Source organism: Phycodurus eques, chromosome 2, assembly GCF_024500275.1.
Source record: "Phycodurus eques isolate BA_2022a chromosome 2, UOR_Pequ_1.1, whole genome shotgun sequence".
In the NCBI taxonomy this organism is placed as follows: Eukaryota; Metazoa; Chordata; class Actinopteri; order Syngnathiformes; family Syngnathidae; genus Phycodurus; species Phycodurus eques.
This window is the reverse complement of record NC_084526.1, coordinates 13,260,668-13,281,379: the sequence shown is the minus strand read 5'-3', so window position 1 is coordinate 13,281,379 and position 20,712 is coordinate 13,260,668. Positions and strand designations below refer to the sequence as shown.

The window sequence follows — 20,712 nt, the reverse complement described above, 5'->3', positions numbered from 1 at the left end:
CGTCACAAGTCTTCGAGAGCCCATTTAAGACAGGCTCTGGCCAAGCACCAAGTTGGGGCGCGTGGCGAGGGGGCTGACAGAAGTACTGTGTTGCAGTCTTTGCTTAACGGCCACTTAAAGCACTATTTCTGGTACCAGCCGTCAGCGAGGTTTGGAGTCATCAAGCGGCAGAACCGATTGGATACAAAACTGCGTCTCAATGTAAAACCTCTCTTTCTGACATAAATGGTTTCTTGGACATAGTGTATGAAACAAAGTGCAATAAAACATTTTCTCCTACTACTCTGTCAACAATTTTCTCAAACTGAATTACACCCAGGTAAAATAAGAAATGTAAAGCTTATACTTTGGTACCTTGACTTACGAGTGTCCCAACTTATGAGCTTTTCAAGTTACAAGCTGTTGCTTGGTCAAATTTTTTGCTCTCTGTTGCGAGCCAAACTTTTAGTTACAATGAAGATTCAGCTACTCTGCCAGTCGAGTAAAATGAAAAAAAGGAGAGTGGCAGTCACCGATGCACTTTCAGGCGATTATTGAACAGTAAAGACAATCAAACACAAAAATACAAAATAAGAACATTAGCAAAGAGCTACACTAAGCCAAGTCTCATGTCCAGAAGCTTCCACTAAGACTAACCTGACGTTGTTCCTGACATCACTCACGAGGCCACGCCCCTTACAAGCACTCTTCCTACACTACAATTGTTGTTGTGTCTTGGCTTATCCTAACATTCAGTAATTACACTTAATACAATCAGTTTGTTTATTTTCTCTTTTATTATGGTTTAATAAACCACAATACAGTGCTAATTTTCTTTTGTTTGTATTAATGGCATTTCAGTTCACTTCAGCGGAGAATATTGATTTGAAATATGAGTAAATTAAGTTACAAACTTGGTCACAGAACAATATGAACTTGTAAGGTACCATTGTACAGTATATGCCAGAAGCATTTGTATGAATTTAAAGCCCAACACTAGAATTGAGTGTTAACCCCTTGATGTCAATTTCTTCCCAGTCCCAGCATTCCTCCCGTTGCACTTAGCCGTCTTTACGTCTCCACTACAGCTGATACTACCTCCAAAGCCGGCCTAATTCACAGGTTGACTCCGACCCCTCATTCTGTTGAGATAACGTTAATAGAGAAACGTGGCACAGTCGAAATGACGGAAAAATTCTCAGCTTCAAAGAGGTAGACATTCCAGACATTCCACACAAGTCTGTTGACCAGTCAACGGACAGTGGCGTGTTGGGCTCCACTGTACCCCAAAGAGAGCTTGCTGAAAAGTGAAATGGTACAGGTCAGACATTTTGAGACAGTTCACAATGAAATGCCAAACTCTCGGGACAGTACCAAACCAAACTAAACCAAAGTGTCAGTGGAAATTGATCTTCACATCCTGTAAAACATAAAAAAGGATCTGACTGGTTTGAAATGAATTTACATGTATCTTAGTACAACAATAGCTCTGTGATTCAGAGACATCTCCAAACAAGGAGATGGTCAAAGATTATATTTTAAACTTTTTTTTTTTTGTAACCAGCTTTGGATGTTTTAGTCTGTTTACATGGTATGTACATTCTCCTCCAAAAGCATTGTTGCAGCCAGTAAATTTGGGTTGGACATCAAAAGATGAATATGAGACAAGAGCTCAACATTTCAGCTTTTATTTCAAGTCATGGATCAGATCAAAAACTTAAAAGAGAGCACTTATTGTTTAAACCCACTCATTTTACATGGTGTGTCCTGTTACATTGGTTATTCAAATAATAACTAGCACTGAATGTCTATGGCTCTAAGTTTTAGATATTGGGTTTTGCCTGTGACAACTACATTTATACTAGTTCAAGCTAACTAACATAACAACCAGAGAGCTGTCTATTGGTGAACAAGCCATCGTGAAGATGAGAGAAGCGTCACTGTGTTCCTACTTGAGGACAGGAGTGCAGTTGGTGTCCGACCAATTTTTGTCATATGAAAAACACTTCTGCTTAAGGCAAACATGATATTTTATGTGGCATAGGCAAATGGCCAAAATAAACAGATGCTCAGTGAATAATAAAATAAAGCACATCCAGTAACTTGAAGTTTGAATGCCGTAAATGTTGGTGGTGGACTAACACTTTGGTGAAAAATATATTCCAAACTTAAATTTTTGGAGTTATCTTGTGTAGACTTTACAATGATCTGATCGGTCTGATCCATATCGGCCATTAATTAGCATTTTGTGCTGATCGGCTTTAATGTCATAATCAGTCTGATCAGTCATTGATCGGCTCCGCAAAAGGCATTTACTCCGCGTCGCCATCGTGTACAGTATATTTGAATCCAAAAGTTGGTTTATTTTTAGCCTTGTCACATGTCTTTTGACTTAGCACTGTAAATATCTGACAGGCAATAAAGTTATTTAGAAAAAAATCATTGGCCGTGTGTCCTTGGATCAGACAACAAGACAAATTTGGTCTTTCATGCTTGCACTATGTCAGACTACTGCAATAAAATCTTGTATTCCAATACCACCGCATCCCATCTTTTACGATCACTGGGGTTTATCTTGTCAACTCAAACACGACCAGATACACGGGTTACCACAGCCACGACGACAACAACAATCGATCGCATCGTGTGTATTAGAAGAATAAAATGGGGGAAACGTGCGCTGGTGGTCATCGGTGCTCGGGAGAGGACTTTAATTCAAGGCTTGTTTTAGGTATGGTCATGTACTTTTAATATGATACGGCTCGCAAGCAGGCATCAAAACGTAATGGAGCCAAGCAAGCTAGTGCTAGCACTAACTGTTGTACCGGCATTCTGTCAAATAATGCTCTAAAGTTTTGGTGTGCGTGAAGTTATTTAATTACAGTAAAGTAATTTAATTACAGTAAGTTAGCACCCATTATTTCTATCATGTTGTAATGTTGGTTTGACCTGACTGATAAGACTATATGACCTGACAAGATATTTTGAAGAAACTCAGTATACAGTACACAAGTACCGTAATTTCTCGTGTATAATGTGCACTCATGTATAACGCGCACCCCCAAAGTTGGCCTCAAAATTCTGGAAAACTCTTCTACCTATGTATAATGCATTTTTACAATGCATGATTTTGCTTCGACCCATATGATCAAAATGAAGTATTGAAGTTGGCGGCACGGTGGCCGACTGGTTAGAGCGTCAGCCTCACAGTTGTGAGGACCCGGGTTCAATCCCCGGCCCCGCTTGTGTGGAGTTTGCATGTTCTCCCCGTGCCTGCGTTGGCTTTCTCCGGGCACTCCGGTTTCTTCCCACATCCCAAAAACATGCATTAATTGGAGACTCTAAATTGCCCGTAGGCATGACTGTGAGTGCGAATTGTTTCTATGTGCCCTGCGATTGGCTGGCAACCAGTTCAGGGTGTACCCCGCCTCCTGCCCGATGACAGCTGGGATAGGCTCCAGCACGCCCGCGACCCTAGTGAGGAGAAGCGGCTCAGAAAATGGATGGACGGATATTCTGAAGTTAAGCACTTTATTTGAACATGTAATACTTTTTTTTGATTTACTTGCTCTTATTTTGAAATTCACAGCCTTACTTTTATTTAGTAATTGAGAAAACACACAGTTGTGCTCATATTTTTGATTACCCAGGCAGAATTTGTAAGATGGGTACAATTTTTTAAAGAAAACATGAAGGGCTAGGCGAAACACATTGAATTTTATTTTAATGGGATTCAAATTAAACTGTCAAGCATTTCAGAAAAGCATTATCATTAAACAAAACATAACCATAAAGAAATGAATGATGGTTGTTTTCAGACATATTTAAAAAATATATATATATTTCACAAATTCTGCCAGGATATGTAAACTTATGAGCACAACTGTACATACAGTATGCAGTCATACGTACCCCTGTCATATTGGAATGAAAGTGTAGGCTACACCTTTTTCATAACCTCTCGGTGGCGGCATATTAAAATGAAAGTGTACACCTCTCTCATAACCTGTAGGTGGCGGTGACATTGGAATGAACGTGTACAGCTTTTTCATAACCTCTAGATTGCGGCATACATTTATAAAATGTGAACGCTTTTTAATTTCCCCCTATACATATATAGTATAATGCGCACTATTGACTTTTGACAATCTTTGGGGGGGGGGGGGGAAACGTGCATTATACATGAGAAATTACGGTATATACTGTAAATTAACAAGTCATTTAAATAAACACAGCTCCATCTTGTGATCGGATAGCTTTTTTTTTTTTTTTTTTTTTTTTTTATAAACTCGCTGATCGGCCACAAAAATCCTGATCGTGTAAAGCCTAATCATGTGCATAGATCAGTTTACACTTGAGACTATGTGAGTCCCGGGATGCACGTCTTGGAAACAATGAGTCCTAACCCGGGAACAATGAGTCCCTGCAACTTCTCATCATGGAATACAGATACAGTAATCCTGTGCTATATCACGGGTCTTGCTTTGCGGTCCCGCTACACTGAAGATATTACAGTTGTTACTCTTTTTTTTATACCGTTTGTACAATATTTTTGTGTTATCCATAGCTCTTGCACACTCAATATATTTTATGTGTTTAGGCCTGTCACGACAGCAAATTTCTTAGGGCGATATATTTTCCCAAAAACTATCATGGCAAACATTGTGTATCTATGCATTTATCCTAAATAAATACATTTAAAATCAACGCCGAAAGCTCATGTATGAAATTAACCGACAAAGACAAAAACGATGAACATTTTCACCGTGTAGTTAGTTTTGCAAAGGTAAAATGTTGTTTTAGTTCGTTATTTTATTAAAACATTCATTTTTATTTTATTTCATATGAAAATGTTTTTTTTTTTCCAAATTTTAGTTTTAGGTATTTCATTCATTTCCGTTTACTATAATATCCTTGATCTGAAACTAATTATTCCAAATCATCGATCTCACTGGTAAATTTAGTTTTCACCCAAATCGAACTTCGACCAGTGTCATGAACAGATTGTGGCCTAATTTTGAGGTGCCACTCTACTGTCAATGACCGCAACAACCCCACCATGGCATGAAATGATCTCACATTACTTCATCCTATACATTTGACTAGGCACCACTGGGACCATTTGCGCACGTCCTCCAGTGCCTCCCTGAGACACAGTTTGCGCCAAACATTTGCAACAAGAATCTAACCCTGATGGGAAAACCAAGAATAGATGCCCCAGAGGCTACGGGGTGCTGAGGAGCCCAGCGGAAGGGGGTGGGATGCATTTCCAGCACTCCCAGCAATGTTCCCTAGGAAAGCTGCTAGAGACTCGACAGGGGAATTCCACCGGCGGATTAGTTTCACACACCACGGCGTCACAGCGACTAAAATACTCCGATGACTGATAGAAATGTGGAAATTTGTCAACAAACGTGTTGAATAATGAGAACGCCATTTGTTCACAACTTTGGGAGTTACAAGCAAACGGCTGTCAAGGCAGCAGATGCTCATCACTAAAATAAAAAGTGTCGGGTAATATTCCATTTGGAGGGGTTGGTCTCAATGGGCACTCTGTTATTTGTTCATGTCATATAGTGACTGATGTCTGCTCTTGACGTGTGGTCCTACATGCACACCCAATGCATGGTTAGACCGTATCAATAAAATCAATGCTGCCAAACCAGACTACTCCAATTCACCTACATATGTACAAAAGCATTTAATTTTTACTGTTGGTCATCAAGCGATCCCTCTGGTGCAATAGCACTTGAAGGAGGCGAAATGGGTCAAATTAATCACTAAAATCCATAATGCTTGCGATAAGGCCAGGCAAGACAAGTGTATTTGTAAAGCACCGTTCATACACAAAGGTAAATTCACCTTGTTGAGCAAAGAATTCACGATCAAAAGGAAAATTCAATAAAAAAATGAAAATCACAACATAAAAGCAGGATAAATGAAGATAAAGCAAAAGAGTTAAATGACAAAACACATAGACCCTTTCCAAAAAAAATCGAATATCATGGAAAGGTTACTTTCCATAATTCCATTCAAAAAGTTTAACTTTCATAAATTATGAATTTAGGGCCCAGTATTTGTTTATTTTTACATAATTTGGGCTTCCCACTCATAAACCCCCCCCACCAAAAAAAAAATCAGGAATTCAAAAAAATAGAATACTGCGAAGAAATCATTTACTTCTCAGTTTTTGCAGGGGAAAAAAAAGAAATTAGGGTAACATTAAATCAATCAAAATATGGTCCTTTCAAAACGATATGTTAACCTTCAATACTTTTTTATTTTTTGGACAATTGTGCAAAAAGATGCAGAGTCCTCTAGCACTTGGAGCAGTTCGAATGACTAATATTGCAATAGTCCGGTGCAATGACCATTGTGCAAAGGGCACCGAGACTTCAAGCGAGTAGTACGATAATCTGGGACAATGTTGATTGTGCAAATGTTGCAGATACTCCTCAGTCAGTGTGCAAATGGAAGCACATGCTACTCTGGCATGAGTGGCCAGTATTGGTCAACAACAGATATGCAAATATTGCAGCGAGGTGAAACTACTACAGTGAGTGCACGAGTAATATATAATTGGCCCGACAGAAATGTGACAACAAACTCAAGACAAAAAAAATTTCTAGCATGTTGCAATGGAATTGAAAATCTATTCTTTGCATTCCTGAAGTTTGTTCCACAGCTGAGGAGCATCGAATCTGAATGATTGTTCACTTTGTTTAGTCCTGGTTCTGGAAACACTCAATAACCTTGTCCCCGACAGCCTGATGGGTGTAGAAGTCTCATAAGTAACTAAAATGACTTGACTATAAATTCCAAGACCACTTTGAGCTTTGTAGACCAACAGTAAAATTTCCATCCATCCATCCATTTTCTGAGCCACTTATTCTCACAAGGGTCACGGACGTGCTGGACCCAATCCCAGCAATCAGGCAGGAGGCAGGGTACACCCTGAACTGGTTGCCAGCCAATGACATATAAACAAACAACCATTTGCACTCACAGTCACACCTACGGGCAATTTAGAGTTGTCAATTCACTTACCATGCATGTTTTTGGGATGTGGGAGGAAACCAGAGTGCCTGGAGAAAACCCACACAGGCACGGGGAGAACATGCAAACTCCACACAGGTGGGGGGGATTGAACCCTTGTCCTCAGAACTGTGACCCAGACGCTCTAACCAGTCGTCCACCGTGCCGCCCCACAGTAAGATTTGAAAATCTATTCTTTGACACACAGGAAGTCAGTGTCAATATTGTAGGACTGGTGTGATGTGGTGCAGTTCTCTTTTTGAACCAGTAAGAGCCGTTTCTCTTTTTGGACCAGTTGCAGCTGTCCGATTGATTTTTTGATCAGACCTGCACAATAGTCCAATCTACTGAAAATGAACATGTGAACCAGCTTTTTTGTGTCTTGTTTGTAAAGAGCAGCTTTGATTCTAGAAATGTCCTTCAGTTGCATGAGCAGATTTAGTCATAGATTTCAGTTTTAAGTTTTAGCTCATCCACTCACTGATGTGATATACTGATAGTATATTCATGGAACAGGTCTCTTGGGGAAAAGAAAAGATTGACACCGCTATGGCCCGAATTCAATGTGTGAATGCCACATGAGACCGCCTGCAAGCCAGCAGAAGAGTTGCAGGCCAGACACCTGATAAGGTTTCTTCCATGGTGAGCCTTAAGGCGACAAGAACCAGCACATATAAAGCCCAGTGACAATTTAAGAGCTCAGCTTGAGGTTACGGTGATTGTTCGCCTTGGTGAAAAGCCCCAAAATTGGGACTTATATTTAAAGGGGACATACCAAAAACATTTACTTTGAAGTGCCTCTTTTTAATTGTTTCTATACAAGGTGGATTAGCGCACGCGACATTCATATGCAGTCATGGAGGAGTAAAATCTCTTGTTTGGGAGGAATTCAAGAGTGTTCAGAATTATCCAATAACACCACAAAAAGTAAATTTGTTGCTCGTCACTTTTTTCCCCCAAATACAGTATCCCCTCGTTTATCATGGGGTTTAAGTTCCACACACTATATATTAGTTATATAGTTGCCCACAGTGAGAGGCGGCGAGCAGGTGTGGGTATACTTATTGACCCCGGCTCGGCACCTGTACATTGGGGTTCATCCCGGTGGAGGGTAGCCTTTGTCCGCCTCCGAGTGCGGGGGGACGGGTCCTGACTGTTGTTTGTGCCTATGCACCAAACAGCAGTTCAGAGTACCCACGCTTTTTGAAGTCCTTAGGAGGTGCTGGAGAGCGCTCCTGCTGGGGGACTTCAATGCTCACGTGGGCAATGACAGTGACACCTGGAGGGGCGTGATTGGGAGAAATGGCCACCCCAATCAGAACCCGAGTGGTGTTCGGTTATTGGACTTCTGTGTGCACCACGGATTGTCCATAATGAACACCATGTTCAAGGGTGTCCACACGTGCACTTGGCACCATGACACCCGAGGTCGCAGTTCGATGATCGACTTTGTGGTCGTGTCATCGGACTTGGGGCCGCATGTCTTGGACATTCAGGTGAAGAGAGGGGCCAAGCTGTCAACTGATTACTACAGGGTGGTGAGTTGGCTCCGTTGGTGGGGGAAGATGCAAGTCCCACCTGGGAGGCCCAAACGTATTGTGAGGGTCTGCTGGGAACGTCTGGCAGAATCCCCTGTCAGTTGGAGTTTCAACTCCCACCTCCGCCAGAACTTCACCCACGTCTCGGGGCAGGTGGGGTACATTGAGTCTGAGTGGACCATGTTCCGTACCTCCATTGCTGAGGCGGCTGACCGGAGCTGTGGCCGTAAGGTAGTCGGTGCCTGTCGTGGCGGCAATCACCGAACCCGTTGGTGAACACCAGCGGTGGGGGATGCCGTCAAGATGAAGAAGGAGTCCTATCGGGCCTTTTTGGCCTGTTTGACTCCTGAGGAAGCTGATTAGTACCGGCTGGCCAAGCGGAACGTAGCTTTGGTGGTTGCTGAGGCAAAAACTCTGACATGGGAGGAGTTAAGTGAGGCCATGGAGAACGACTTCTGAACGGCTTCGAGGAAATTCTGGTCCACCATCCGGCGTCTCAGGAGGGGGAAGCAGTGCACCACCAACACTGTGTATAGTGGGGATGGGGCACTGCTGACCTCGACTCAGGACGCTGTGAGCCGGTGGGGAGCATACTTCGAAGACCTCCTCAATTCCACAGACACGCCTTCCCATGAGGAAGCAGAGTCTGTGGTCTCTGAGGCGGGCTCTCCTATCTCTGGGTTTGAGGTCACCGAGGTGGTTAAAAAGCTCCTTGGTGGCAAGGCCCCGGGGCTGTCAAACTTCTGAAGTGTGCAGATGACACCACTGTCATCGGCCTCATAAAGACTGTGACGAGTCTGCATATCGACAGGAAGTGGAGTGGCTGGAGCTGTGGTGCGGCCGACACAACCTGGAGCTGAACACACTCAAGATTGTAGAGATGATCTTGGACTTCAGGAGGCATCCTTCACCACAGCTGCCCCTCACACAGTCCAGCTGCCTTGTGTCACAACCGTCAAGACGTTCAAGTTCCTGGGAACTACAGTCTCTCAGGACCTGAAGTAGGCGATCGACATCAACTCTGTCCTCAAAAAGGCCCAGCAGAGGATGTACTTCCTGCACCTTCTGAAAAAGCACGGCCTACCACAGGAGCTGCTGAGGCACAGCGGTCATCAAATCAGTCTCGTGTTCTTCCATCACAGTCTGGTTTGGTGCTGCTACAAAAAAAAGGACAAACTCAGACTGCAACGGACAATAAAAACTACTGATAAGATTGTCGGTACCCCCCTACACACCCTTGATGACTTGCACGCTGCCAGAACTAAGACAAGAGCGTGCAAAATCCTCTTTGACCCTCCACATCTTGGTCACCAGCTCTTCCAGCTCCTTTCCTCAGGTAGGCGCTACCAATCAATGCAAACTAGAACTAGCAGACATTCCAACAGCTTCTTCCCTCCATAAATTTCTTAAACAGCTAACCTTCAATTCCATTGCAACATGCTGCCAATTTGTATTTATTTATTTATTTTTTGTCTTGAGTTTGTTGTCACATTTCTGTCAGGCCAATTATACATTACTCATGCACTCACTGTAGTTGTCTCGCCACGCTGCACTATTTGCATATCTGTTGTTGACCAATACTCATACCAGAGTAGCATCTGCACTACTTGCACACTGACCGAGGAGTATCTGCAACATTTGCACAATCAACATTGTCCCAGACTATCACGCTACTAGTCACTTTAAACTGCATACACTCCTTGAAGTCTGAGCGCCCTTTGCACAATGGTCTATTGCACCACTATTGCTATATTAGTCATTCAAACTGCTCGAAATCTGCATCTTTTTACACAATTGTCAAAAAAAAAAAGAAAAATTACCATATAACTAGCAACCCTTTATTGCTCAGCGACTGTTTTTCTCAATGTCTTTATGTCTCAAAGGTGTTCTCTGTCAATTGACTGTCTGTTGTCGTACTAGAGTGGCTCCAACTACCGGAGACAAATTCCTTGTGTGTTTTTTGGACATACTTGGCAAAATAAAGATGATTCTGATTCTGATGAGATTCGCCAAGAGTTCCTAAAGGCTCTGGATGTTGTGGGGCTGTCCTGGTTGACAGGCCTCTGCAACATCGTGTGGACATCAGGGACAGTGCCCCTGGATTGGCAGACTGGGGCGGTGGTCCCCCTTTTTAAAAAGGTGGACCGGAGGGTGTGTTCCAACTACAAGGGGATCTCACTCCTCAGCCTCCCTGGTAAGGTGTATTCAGGGGTGCTGGAAAGGAGGATCCATCAGGAACCTCAGATTCAGGAGGAGCAGTGTGGTTTTCGTCCTGACCGTGGAACAGTGGACCAGCGCTACACTCTCGGCAGGGTCCTCGAGGGTGCATGGGATTTCACACAACCAGTCTGTGTTTTGTAGACTTGGAGAAGGCGTTCGACCGTGTCCCTCTGGGAGTTCTGTTGGCTTCATCAAGCCGTGATCTCCAACTCTCACTGGAGCGGTTCGCATCGGAGTGTGATGAGAATCAGCACCTCCAAATCGGAGACCATGGACCTCAGTCGGAAAAGGGTGGAGTGCCATCTCCAGGCCGGGCATGTGATCCTGCCCCAAGTGGAGGAGTTCAAATAGCTTGGGGTCTTGTTCTCAGGGGGAAGGAAGAATGGAACGGGAGATCGATAGGCGGATCGGTGCAGCGTCTGCAGTGATGCAGACTTTGTATCGGTCCGTTGTGGTGAAGAAGGAGCTAAGCCGAAAGGCAAATTTTTTTTATTTACCGGTCGATCTACGTTCCTACCCTCGCCTATGGTCACTGGCTGTGGGTCGTGACCGAAAGAAAGAGATCCCGGATACAAGCGCCCGAAATGGGTTTCCTCTGCAGAGTATCCGGCGGGCTCTCCCTTAGAGATAGGCCGAGAAGCTCGGTCATCTGGGAGGGGTTCAGAGTAGAGCCGCTGCTCCTCCGCATTGAGAGGAGCCAGAGGAGGTGGCTTGGGCATCTGATTGAGGTGGCTCGGGGATCTGATTAGGATGCCTCCCAGACACCTCTCTGGTGAGGTGTTGTCGAGTTGGAGTCACCACCCTCACGTTCTACAGTGTAGTATCTGTGTGACGTTGAATGTGTGTGTGCCTTTAAAAGGCAGGCCTATACTAAAGTAGCTAACAATATTTACTTTATCGTACACATGCAATTGTGGAACTTAAGCCAGTTGTACTTTGCAATAGGCACAATGCCATTCAGCTTCTTTTATTAAGAGTGAAATGAGCCCAGACTTTAGACATTCTCTGTCCTTTACACACCCTTTACTGCTGGCTTGTACTTATTGGTCTCTAGTAACAGTCAATGTCTGGGATATAAGTACGAAAACATAATCCGCCATGCAGTGAAGCCGCACAAAGTTAAACGCAATATAACGAAGGATTACTGTAGTCGCAAAAGGAGACAGAAATTCCCTAAATTGGCAACACTGAGTAAGCTTGCTTTGTCACTTGCCCCAGCTCCACCCCCAGGTTGGGAATGGTAATGAATGCCGAACTGCCCCCTAAACAGAGAGATTTAAACCAGTGTGTGACAAGTGAATATTGAATGTGCTGTAATTCTTTATTCTTTGTATAGTTTAACCAAAGAATGTCAGTGACTCTTAAAATGTAAGCTAAAAGCAATACAGTTCGTTCTTTAGAGCATTTTTAGGATGAAAATAAGGATAACACATTTCGATGTGCTAATGTATATATAAACACCCAGACAGCTGGAACAGATCATGAGAGAACTAGCTTCTGTAAAGCCCATAAAGAAAACACTTAATTAGCAAAAAACAGCTCCCATTAATATGACACTGCCAGTATTTCACCACTGGGACCACTGCCTTTACTTTGAACTGATGAACTTTTATTATACAAACTAGGTAGACTGGAAACGATGGTTCATGACATTTATGTGCTTTTTTTTGTTTAATAGATTGTTTTAACCCCTCAAATGTGTGGAATAGTTGAAGGTGGAAATTCAGGCTGTCTTCAAGCTTAAATTTCGTGTTACATCATAGTGGGTTACCAGGCAGCTTCCCGTCACCATGACAACCACTATGGCTGCACAGATATTTTAGCACTTGTTGAATGCAGCACAAAAAAATAAAATAAAATAAAATGAATAAACCTGTTCCCCCCTCAAGTGTAATACCTAATTAAGTTGTTTTCTGTTGTTATGAAAGCTTAGTTGCTTACTTCTATGTGATGGTGGCTTGGAGGGAAAATAAGCATGAAAAGTATTTACGATGTATGCGTGTTTTGGTTTTTCCCTTTTGTGACTTTTCTGAAAGAAAAGCTAATAGGGTTTATTTTCATTATGGCAGAAAATCTAACAACATTTCCGTTGTACTTCACTTTTAACTAAGTGCAGGCATTTTTTTTTTCACAAAAACCCTTCTTCAAATAAATTGAACAATAGCTCCATCATGTCAGTCATGCCATGACATATGATTTCAAATTTAATTAACAATACAGTGGTGCCTTGATTTAGGAGTTTAATTTGTTCAGTGACCACACTCGTAACGCAAAACACTCAAATCATCTTTTCCAGTTTGAATGAATGTCAATGTCAATCTATTCCATCACCCCCAAAATAGCACTCTGCAGTATTGTATTTTATTAAAAACATACAGTCATAACATAAATAGAGAAGTAAACAGCTTCATGCTTCATGATACTTGTATGCATTGTCATGCTCATTCTTGTGTGTGCGTCTTGGCTACCATGGACAGTGTAATACATAACAGATCCCACACATAAACAATATATTACAGACCCCACACAAAGATTTAAAAACAAAATCTGGCATTTAACAGTTTTGGTCGTATTGTGTGTGGTGTGCTCAGATAAGCTCAACACATAACACCACACACAAAGATTCTGTTCCACCACTGATCTCAAAATCTCAGATGGGTAGACACGTCCGGTATGCGCCGATCTTTGCTGAATGGAAGTGGTGTAGATAGATAAAAAGTAAAAAAAAGATAAAAAAAAATACTTTTTGCCGTCTGGTGGAACACTTTATACAAAAAAACGGCATCGGGTAAGACATGTTTCTTTTCATTTACAGTTGTTTCCGTGTTTGTCAGTATAGTACGCTTCTTTGATTGCATTCCAACAGCTTCTTCCCTCTTGCCATTAACTTCTTAAACAGTTAACTGACAATTCCATTGCAACATGCTGTCAATTTTTTTGTCTTCAGTTTGTATTCACACTTCTGTGGGGCCAATTATACATTACTTGTGCACTCACTGTAATAGTCTCGCCACACTGCACTATTTGCATACCTGTTGTTGACCAATACTGGCCACTCATGTGCCTGAGTAGCATCTGCACCATTTGCACAATCGACATTATCCCAGATTATTGCACCACTTGTCACTTTAAACTGCATACATTTCTTGAAGTCTCAGCACCCTTTGCACCGGACTATTGCTATATTAGTCATTCAAACTGCTCTCATTGCTCATGAACTCTGCATCTTTTTGCACAATTGTCAAAATTTAAAAAAAAAAACATTTAATTGTACTGGCATTACCAGATTACGAGCAACCTTTTATTGCTCAGTGACTTGTTTTTCTCAATATCTTTATATCTCGAAAGTATTCTGTCAATTGACTCTGTTGTTGTACTAGAGCAGCTCCAACTACCGGAGACAAATTCCTTGTGTGTTTTTTACATACTTGGTTTTGACATACATAATAAAGACGATTCTGATTCTGATTCCATTTCACGTCACAATTCTCTGCATCATGACTCAGGAGACGTCGGCTTTCCTCCACGCATGAAGAGTTTTAATTGTAAATACTGAAAAGGTTAATTTCTTCTAAGATTGTCAGCGCCCACCTGTTTCGGACCCTAAAATCAGGACAAATCCACTCTTAACACCATCCTTGCCCATTGGACTAACTATTATTAATAGGACCATGAACATGACACTTCCTTTCTCACAGTCGTGCATTATTTTATAAGTGATGAAGACTCACTTCCTTGCCTGGTGGCCTGTTTTTATGCAAGGGCAAAATTCAATAAAGAAGCCATCCACAGCTAATGAGGAGTCCCACGCTCCGCCCCTTCACACATGCCCAGAGATTTGGCATCCATCCGAGGACAGTTACTAAACAATCGACTCGGTCGTCTTTAAGTCCAATGAAGCTCACGTCTAGCTCATGATTTCAGCACTAAACACATGAACAGCTACGCCACAGCGACAGGAGAGTGTTCCAGCATGGCACTTTGAGAACATTACATTTAAGTGGCAAATAACATTGCTGTTCACGACCACCGCTGCCACCCCGGATCAGCGCTAAGGTAATGACAAAGCTTCTCCTATATTCTCCTTGCTGACAAAGGGGGTCCGAAACCACTTGAAGTTAATGGACCGGGGATCTGTTTGCTAAAACAGCCAGCAGAGGAAATTTTCACACAGCTGATTAGTCAGGCCTGGCCAATAACCATATGACATTAACACTAAAACAGTCAATCATTCATATTAAAATGATTGTGCACCCCTAGAAATTGTTTTAAATGAGAAATATTTTTACATCTGCAGGTGTCCAAATAACATATCTGAAAAGATTTATACTACACTTGACATTTTTTCTGTCGTGCTGAAATTAACCTGTTTCCAGAAGGCAACCTCATCTCATGCAAGTGAGAAACCGTTATCCCCGCCCCTTATACTGCTAAGCCTATGGCAAGCCTAGCTTTCATTATCATGACGGCCGGGGCGGAGATTGGGTGTTGCCACGAGGCGGTGGCTTCCGTTTGTGGGCGCGAAGCGCAGTGTGGAAAAAAAGTGAGAACCCGTAAAGGCAAAAACATTTTCATTCTGAGAGGCAGCACTTCATACATTTACATTCTTCTTCTGCTTGTTTTAATGAAAAAGTGTTAGCGTCACCATTCATCAACAGGCTCAAACTAGGAGAAAAGAAAAATATGAGAATCTTTTCTCAGTTCAAACACTTATGAGGTCCCATTTAAAGCGGTTTTCTCCAAAAAGCAATCATATAATGAGACAACCATAAAATCAGAGCACTTATCAATTTTATTTGGAAAAGAACGCATCTGTATAACAAAGGTCATATGGCCCCTAGCAAAAATCTTACCACTTAGAGTCGCCTAATGTCTGCAATTGATTAAATAAATGCCCCTAGTCGCCATTGGCGATAAAACAGGAGAAGAATCACCTTTATTGTCATGAACATGCATGCATGCACACGACATTTGTTCTCTGCATTTTACCCATCACAGTGATCACATACACATGTTACTGGTACACACTGGAGTAGGGGGCAGCTGAAAGCACAAGGGGAGCATTTCGGGGTATCAGTGTCTTTCTCAAGGACACCACAGCAGTGAGTCCGGGGGATGTTGGCGGATGGCCCAGTCGGGGTCTGGAAGCTAGGTCCCCTATGGTGGCAGGTGATGATCTTAACCACAGCTGTCCTATTATAAAGAGGCCCCTCGAGTGAGGACTTACCTCTAAAATGCCTGGTACTGCAGTTAAGTACAACACTTCTGGCCACTATTTGTGGAAACAAATCCATTCAGCTAACAATTTTCTATAGCACTTTTACTCACTGGGTGAGCTGGAGTCGATCCGACCTGACTTTGGGTAAGAGGTGGGGTACACATTGGACGGATCTCCAGCCAATTGCAGGGCACAAACAAACAAACAAACAAAAACCTTTCACACTCACATTCACAACAATGGAGTCTTAACCTACAATGCTTGTTGCCTGCTAATTTGCATATGGTCACATCACATCCTGTCAAAGTACCGTACACAGTGCACACACATCTGATGGAGATCCAATTGCAGAGTGATCTGACTGCTTCCAAACTTAGCCTAACATTTTGCGCCTAGAGGGCAATATGCAAGAATTACTTCTCCACTCAGAGAAACCAGACCACAGTCGCACAATGCGTCATGAAATAAAAGGCCCAGTTGATTCAGCTGCCGTTTGAGAGACTTAACCCAAAAATGCACAACCGCATGGAACCGCATCCTAACCAGTGAAGTTTGGACAGGCCTGCTGTCAGTAACGTGTAGCATGTTGCTCTTTTTGCTTTGCAAATATTGGACCATTAAGCAGACATTGTTGTCGCTAAATTGGCGTCACGGAGGTCCGGCAATGCTCAATGAGTCTCTGGAGACCCCCCCCCCCCCCCCCGACGAGCCCGCCACCATCCTAACCGGCTCCCCTCTTCTCACCCCTTTTCTAAGGAAACTCATTTCAGACACTTGTATCCGCAATCTTGTTCTTTTGGTCACAACCCACAGCTCGTGACCATAGATGAGGGTTGGAACGTAAATCGACCGTAAAATTAAGAGCTTTACTTTTTGGCTCAACTCCTTCTTTACCACGACAGACCGATACAGAGTCTGAATCACTGCAGATGCTGCACCGATCCGCCTGTCGTTCTCCCGTTCCATTCTTCCCTCACTCATGGACAAGACCCCAAGATACTTGAACTCCTCCACTTGGGCCAGGATGTTATCCCCGACCTGGAGAGGGCACGCCACCCTTTTCCGCCTGAGGACCATGGTCTCAGATATGGAGGTGCTGATTTTCATTCCAGCCGCTTCACACACAGTTGCAAACCACTCCATTTAGAGCTGAATATCGCGGCTTGATGCAGCCATCAGAACTTAATCATCTGCAAAAAGTAGAGACGTAATACTGATGCTGCCTAACCAGACCCCCTCTACACCTGGGCTGCACCTAGAAATTATTTCCATAAAAGTAATGAACAGAATTGATGACAAAGAGCAGCCTTGCCAGAGTCCAACCTTCACTGGAAACTCATTCAACTTACTGCCGGCAATGCGGACCAAACTCTGACCCCGGTCGTACAGGGACCAACCAGCCCCTTATCATCAGGAGGGCCGGTACCCCATACTCCCGGAGCACCCTCCAAGGGACTCCCCGAAGGACACGGTCGAACGCCTTCTCCAATTCCACAAAACATATGTAGACTGGTTGGGCAAACTCCCATGCACCCTCGAGGACCCTGCCAAGGGTTTAGAGCTGGTCCACTGTTCCACGGCCAGGACGAAAAAACTACAATGCTCCTCCTTAATTTGAGATTCAACTTCCTGACAGACCCTCCTCTCCAGAACCCCTGAATAGACAGACCAAACCAGGGAGGCTGAAGAGTGTGATCCCCCTATAGTTTAAACACACCCTCCAGTCCCCCTTCTTAAAAAGGGGGACCACCACCCCGGTCTGCCAATCCAGAGGCACTGTCCCCGATGTCCATGTGGCGTTGCAGAGGAGTGTCAACCAGGACAGCCCAACAACATCTGGGGCCTTCAGGAACTCCGGGCAGATCTCCTCCACTCCTGTGGCCTTGCCACCGAGGAGCTTTTTACCCACCTCGGTGACTTGAACCCCAGAGATAGGGGGAACTTGCCTCAGAGTCCCCAGACTCTACATCCTCCTGGGAAGGCGCGTCGGTAGAATTGAGAAGGTTTTCGACGTATTCGGCCCAACGACTCACAAAGTCCTGAGCTAAAGTCAGAAGCGCCCCATCCCCACTATATACAGTGTTGTTGTTGCACTGCTTCCCCCTCCTGAGACGTCGGATGGTGGACCAGAATTTCCTCAATGCCTTCCAAAAATCGTTTTCCATAGCCTCACCAAACTCCTCCCACACCCAGGTTTTTGCTTCAGCGAGCACCAAAGAAGTCAATGATTCTACAACCCGGCAAGGCCAAAAACCAATATTGAATGGCCGTGACCTTCGATCACTGAGGCAGCACTGCATCAAAAACCGACATCAATGTTTAAAGGATATCACCGCATGGGCTCAGGAACACTTCAGAAAACCAATGTCAGTAAATACAGTTCGGCGCTACATCCATAAGTGCAACTTGAAACTCTACTATGCAAAGCAAAAGCCATTCATCAACAAAACCCAGAAACGCCGCCGGCTTCTCTGGGCCCGTGCTCATCCAAGATGGACTGATGCAAATTGGAAGTGTGTTCTGTGGTCCCATGAGTCCACATTTCAATTTGTTCTTGGAAATTGTGGACGTCATTGGAGAAACATATGCTGTCATCCAAGCAACGTCTTTTACATGGACGCCCCTGCTTATTTCAGCAAGACAACGCCATACCACATTCTGCACATCTTACAACAGCGTGGCTTCGTAGTAAAAGAGTGCGGGTACTAGACTGGACTGCTGTCTCCCGTTGAAAATGTGTGGCGCATCATGAAGCGTAAAATACGACAACGGAGACCCCGGACTGTTGAACAGTGAAGCTGTACATCAAGCAAGAATGGGAAAGAATTCCACCTACAAAGCTTCAACATTTAGTCTCCTCAGTTCCCAAACGTTTATTGAATGTTGTTAGAAGAAAAGGTGCTGTAACACAGTGGTAAACACGACCCTGTCCCAGCTTTTTTGGAACGTGTTGCAGCCATAAAATTCTAAGTTAATGATTATTTGGAAAAAGCAATCAAGTTGATCAGTTTGGACATGAAATATCTTGTCTTTGTAGTGTATTCAATTAAATATGGGTTGAACATGATTTGCAAATCATTGTATTCTGTTTTTGGTTATGTTTAACACAACGTCCCAACTTCATTGGAATTGGGGTTGTATATTGAGCTGACTCTTCCACACCACTACACGAAGCATGTTGAAGTACTAGCAGGTTGCTCTATGGGAAGGGGTGTGGCAGTAGAGCCATGGAATCAAACGTGCATGAGGAGGCTGCAGGTTGAATCCATGCATCAGACACCCTCTTTTAGGGGTTTTGGGAAGCAATACAATGAATGGAAGGGGACATCATTATTCATTGTCGCTACATTGGGGCTGGGGAATGGATGACCCAGGGGTGGGGTCATAAAACAAAGTTGCCAGCAATCCATTCAGTCATGCTTGACACCGTATATTAACATGGCGGGGATTCGAATTATCCCCCCGCCCCACCTCCCGGGAACTCGCCAAACAAAAGCCGCCAGAGACGCCTCCTCGGCGGGCGTCTTGCAGAAGCCCGAGCCGGTGAAGCCGCCGGAGGAACCGGCTCGTATGTATCAAGACTCCACAAGTTGCACGTCGATTCAACGAAGCATGTCGGCGTATTAAGAGCACGCAACTTCGCCGGTCGCACACGCACGGCAGAACAACAGCAGCCACGCACACGCGGCGCTGCTTCTCCTGTTTAATGAGCCGGATAGCTCGAGAAGGTCAGGCGGCTTTTCGGCGTGTGCCGCAGGAGAGATGTGCGCCGCGGTAATCGGATTAGAGTGTTGCAAATAAAATACAATAAAAAAAAGCAGCCTACCTTCAGACGCTCCACTGGCGCATCGCAGGACGCACGGTGGCGGACACTTCCGCTGATTTAGCGGCGAAATTTCCAAGTGGCCAGATAGCGTGTGCGCGTGAGTGGAGGGACAGCGGCGACTTGAGTGTGTAATGCGTGTGAATGCGTGCCCGTAAAAGGGGAGGGGGAGCCGAGCAGATCCTCCAGTGGGGGCACAAAGGGAAATACGTCACTTTAAATGGACCACGCTTTGTAGTCCATTTACCCACTCCCACATACCCTCAGCGGGGGAAAATAACTACTTTACTCAAATGTAATTTAATTAGAAATGTTATAAGCGGTTGATGGGTAGGTATTTGTATGAAAATAATCACTATATAAATATAACTTTTTTTTAAATCAAATTTGATCACTATTTATTGCTAACATTAATTCAACAATCAAGTAACATTTTCAATGATTAAAATTGTGTGGCTCAATTTACAATAATAGTTTGAAAAAGGAATTATTGGAATAAAATATTAGTGGTGTGGCGTTTATATTAAAGTAAATAATTTGCTCTAGTTGATAGCTTTCAATAAATTAATAATTACTCAAATGTAGACAAATTGTTTTACATTCAAAATCAAGTACAGTAATTTATATTGAAATCATTCATAAAAGTTGATCAATTCTATCAATTAAAAATGTATTTTATTAGAGTTGAGTGATTTATTTATGTCATCTTCAAATACAGTACTTGTTTCAGAAATTGGAATAAAAATACAGTAATCACAATTTGATAAAGTGATTTATACAAAAATATAAATTGACCAAATAGTGTAACTAATTTTAGTTGATGATGTAGTTTTAATACATCAGTGAAATAAAAAAATAAAAAAATTATTTGTGTATCTTAAGCAATTTATATTCAACTA

General features: G+C 43.2%; 1 protein-coding gene across 2 annotated transcripts in view; it reads right to left on the bottom strand.

Annotated features, from left to right (window-relative positions):
- Positions 1–19,930, bottom strand: part of tln2a (talin 2a) — a 128,672-nt gene extending 108,742 nt beyond the window's left edge. For both annotated transcript variants that reach the window (XM_061667866.1, XM_061667856.1), the window contains exon 1: positions 19,817–19,930. The gene's annotated coding sequence lies outside the window, so the exon portion shown is untranslated. The remainder of the gene's footprint in view (positions 1–19,816) is intronic.
- Between the last annotated feature and the right edge of the window lie 782 nt (positions 19,931–20,712).